The sequence below is a fragment of the Calonectris borealis genome, chromosome 8 (assembly GCF_964195595.1).
Source record: "Calonectris borealis chromosome 8, bCalBor7.hap1.2, whole genome shotgun sequence".
Lineage (NCBI taxonomy): Eukaryota > Metazoa > Chordata > Aves > Procellariiformes > Procellariidae > Calonectris > Calonectris borealis.
The window spans coordinates 17563200-17567756 of NC_134319.1; the positions used below are offsets into that span (position 1 = coordinate 17563200).

Consider the following 4557-nt stretch of genomic DNA (forward strand, 5'->3'; position numbering starts at 1 on the left):
GCACTCCTTCCCCATGTAAATCTGCCATTTATTCTCCATTTTTCCATTCTGGACCACTAAATACGATGGTAACTGGAGGAAACTGCTTTTTTTCCCTGCCATCACTTTAGAGACATTAGATTCGTTATTTGAGGGTGTGTATGAGATTCTGGGAGTAAAATTTACGTCTGCTATGCTGTGAGATCTTTGGTATGATATTGACTCATTCATTGGCACCTGAGAGAGGTTTGGGGAATTCAGCAAGCTTTCAACAATCCAGTTTGAGAGATTAAACAGAATTATGGCTTACTCAGGTTTGTCCTAATTTTATTAGATTTTCACCATTTCTAATTGCATAAACATATGCAGCCAAGTATACAGATGGGGACTGGGAAGATGTACAAGGACACTCAGGCTCCATAGTCAGTTAATTGGTGGACTAAGTAATAGGGCACTTGGAAAGACTGATAATTTTTTTCAGAACATTTCAGGGTAAAATCCTTTCCCCATTAAAACTGAAGCAATCAAAAGAAGAAAGATTTTAGTCGTAGATTTTTTTGGAACTGGAGAAAGAGATGAGAGAAACTATATGATGCAGAAAATATCCAGGATGAAGGATGTTGTTTAGGGCAAGATTCACTACTTATTTGTCTTAGCCATAGGAAAAAGATAGAATGTCTCAAAACCATAGAACAACTGGCCTGATCCATATGGTGACATCAGAAGGCTTTTGATCAGGGCTAAACACAAGATAAACAATGGTTAACAATTTCAGATATTGCAAGGGCAAATGAGAAGTCATTTTGTGTGAAAATTGTTATTGGTAGCAAATGCCAAGCTGTAATGTTTTCAGAAATATTTTTTATTTTCTTTTGGAAAATAAATCTGGTTTTGCTATGGTTAGGAGAGCTCTTGGGCCACAAGCCAAAGTATGCTATGGCTACTTCTGGTCGAACGATACCAGCTGAGGTACTGGCATGGCTCTTTATGTGAGTACTTTCACATGAAATAATATTGCTGTCCATATTTGTTAAGGGAATGCTGCTGTTGACTTATTTCTACAACCAAGGCAGAAGGGGGCAGGAAGGAAAAGTCTACACTCAGGTTTTTGCTATTGGATATCCTTTATCCCTGAAATGGCATCTGCACTATGAAATTCACCCTGAATGAATGGACATTCAGGTGTCTTCACTTCCAGGAGACAGGACACAAGTCTCAGGCTCGTTTAGCCCCAGTTCGATAGTTTTTTTTAAATCTCCATGGGTAACAGACTGGGAAGACTTTTCCCTCACACTGGCCTGGGCTGAACACTTGGTGGGTGAGTAAAGTTTGTTTTGTTTTTTTTTCTTATGAAAAGTAGAATAAACCAAACAAGTTGGTCACATATTTGGACCTGGACTTCTCAGCAAAGTTTTGCGAAGTCCTCTGAAAAGTCAGAATATTTAGTAAATAGATCATGAAATATTTTTCAACAAAAAAATACAAGAGGGATTTAATAATGTTGGGATGTAGTTTTCTCCTAATGACTTTATTTTCTTCTTCCTTCTGTTCAGGCAGTAACATGCAAACTCTGACCACATCACCAGTGTGAAATTGCCGATTAACCTTTTGACTCTGACAATTGGGACTTCTCTCAACACCAACTGGTAATACAAAAGACCATTAGTAGTTAATATTGGGACATCCCAGCTCCAGATGTCAAAAGGTTAATGAAAAATCAAGTATCTTGCTTTTACTGGGCAACTTGGAAACCTTCCCCCAAAACATTTCATTTTTTGTGATAAATAAACCAGACTGCTTGAGCTGAGAAAGACGAGTATTTTGCTAATGTGTACAGCTGTTAATTGAAAAAGATTTTTTTATGCTTGTTCTTCTGGACATAGATAAAAGAGAGATTTGTTGGCGAACTTTAGTTGGTCTTGAACACCCCTTTGTCCAAATACACTACTCAATAATAATGCTTTGTTCTTTTTATAACAGCCATGGAAGGATTTTGAGTGGAATACTCATTTTCTTTAAGTCATATCTGCCAGTAATCATTCCTGGCTTAAGACCAGCTGCCATTTATGTGTTTTATGAAAATATAACACCACTTTTACGCTCAAAACTATTCTCTTTTAGGTAAAAGCTTCAGCACAAGCTGGTTCCCCATATCTACCATAAATGCTATTTATCACAGATTTTAGTCTTTAAAACAGAAAGATAATGTTAAAACATTTTGATTACCCTTTCCTTACCGCTATCATTCACAAACCATCTTTTCTAATTATGGTATTAGGACATTTACATAACCGGGAAAAGGGTCCTTTAACTACATTTCTATTATGTTTGGCACTTGTGTGAAAGGATATTATATTCATGTGCATTAGAGATTGCTTATAAAAGATCAAGACAATAATAGCAGATCAGACGATAAAGGTTCCCTTTTCTCCTCCCAGACAGGCTGTCTCTGACAGAAGAATACAGTTCATCAAAAGTGTCTGCAGGTTGTCAAACTCGGTGAGATTTGGGGACACTCGGAGGCTGTCATGGCCAACAAGAAGATTTTCTGTAGGGTTCTGCCATCATTCACCCTCAGGAAATAATCACTCACTACATTCTGCATGCTCTCATGATAGAGCTCTATTTGAGAGAAAAGAGCCATTTTATCAAAGGACAATATATCCCTTCTCTTGGTCCATGCAGCTTCCATTATCAGACCATAATAAATCATATTTATGTTCTCAGTTAATAAGACTGATTACAATGCAGGTTACAGGCATGGGAAAAGCAAAGCAGGTGAAAAGATGTTTTAATGAAAATATGATAAGCAAACAGCTTCTTGTGAACATTTCAGGCTGTTATTTGTAATGATCACAGGCAATTTTTGATACATCTTCTTTAGCAATGGTTTAAGCTGCATAAATTGGCTTGCCACTTTATACGTTGAAATAGCAAGAATCCCAGTGTCCTTCTTATGTTGTCTAGAATCATTATATACATTATAAGCATAAAATGAGTTTAATGTATGTGCTTTGAAAAGAAGGGGAAAACAGAAAATCAGGGAAGACTGATTTTAATGCTGCTCAAAATGATTTTGAAATTTTCTACTCATCTTTGTTACTAACAGTGCATTTTCCATGAAATTTAGGAAAGACATGTACTGCTTTCATCTCCTTAAAATTAATATACTGCTCTCTCTGTTTTTCTCAATTTCTTCAAAGTTCTTTTCAGAGCACTGTGCAAAGAGACAGAGAGAAATTCTCCACTCGATGTGTGAGCGTATCTGCTATTAATGCTGAGGGGAGTTAAGTGTGTGCTTCTACAGGAGAATATACCCCAGTGTTCAATACTGAAAGGTGCCCTATTAAAAAGGTGCAAGCATGTCTAGCTCCAGCACATGATGCATTCAAGGGCCAACTTTCTTAGAATTTTTTTAAGTGATTAAGATCTTTTTTGGTAAGGTAAGAGTTTTCTGATATGATTTCAGCATTTAACTGTATGGAGGGAAGTGGCTGATGGACTGTCTTGCTCTCGTCTTGTGAAAAGTCTTCTTTTGTTATTCTTATGTTCAGCACCATACTTTCAAGATGAAGTTAGAAATTTAAGGAATAATTTCCTCCTGCTGATATATAATTTTGACCAAGAGTCTGAAATTCTACAGCACTTGCAGAATGCTGGTGACAAAGACTCCTTGGTGTTGTGTGTCTGCAGGACCTATTCTGGTCACTGATACTTCCCAAAAATCACTCTTAAACAAATTTTAAAGCTTTGAAATTGCCCTGGCCCTGGCGAATGACCACGAAATTCCCTTAACCCTTTTAGGGCACTTCAACTAGAGAAGTGCCCACACAAGAAACAGCAAAATGCTCTTCAAAGGCAATATCCTGATATGACAACAGACATAGATAATGTACTTCATGATGGAACTGCTTGATGCAGAGAAAAACATGTTGTAACTGCCTTCACCGTGAAAGGGGTTTAAAAATGCTGCCTGCCAACTCCACAAAAACCAGAGCTGCTATTTCAGTTAAAGCCCAGTGGATTGTATTTTTCACGTCAGTTTTCACTAACCTCAAACATCACTGTTATGACAAACTGTCATCCAACCAAACCAGCGCTCTGGTGCCATTCAAGTAGGCAGGAAGAAAGCAAACACGAAGGAAACTTAAAAGTCCAATTAGTAAGTGGGGGGTGCATGTGAGTGAACTACTTTTGTGTAATGATACTGATTACTGAAAATGAAACACTTGCTTAAAAGAAAATAAACAAAAAGCAGTGCTTTCTGAGCCAGTGGTGTTTTCTTGGCTGGCAATTTCTCTTTGTTCTGTTTCATGACACCAGCCTCAATGGTTGAAGGGGTGTTCTGGGCCAGATGTCAATCATAATGTCTGACATAAACAAAAATAGCTAAAAAGGCATGCCGGCATCTTCCTTTTGTTTTCCCATTAGCTCCATTTTTCTTTTCATAGGCTGACAAAAAATTACTGCCTCCAAGTGAATTCAGTAATGTCACTATATATCTAATATCTAGGAGACCTTTTGTTTTAGCTTTACTGGGCTTAACAACAAAAGACACTTGACATTGACAAAGAATCT

At 37.4% G+C, this 4557-nt stretch overlaps 1 long non-coding RNA gene across 1 annotated transcript; it reads left to right on the forward strand.

The window, feature by feature from the left end:
• Window positions 1-1545: 1545 nt before the first annotated feature.
• Window positions 1546-3966, forward strand: LOC142085265 (uncharacterized). The gene is made up of 3 exons (XR_012674595.1): window positions 1546-1625; window positions 2418-2478; window positions 3183-3966. It is a non-coding gene; the product is annotated as an uncharacterized LOC142085265 (long non-coding RNA).
• Window positions 3967-4557: the final 591 nt, after the last annotated feature.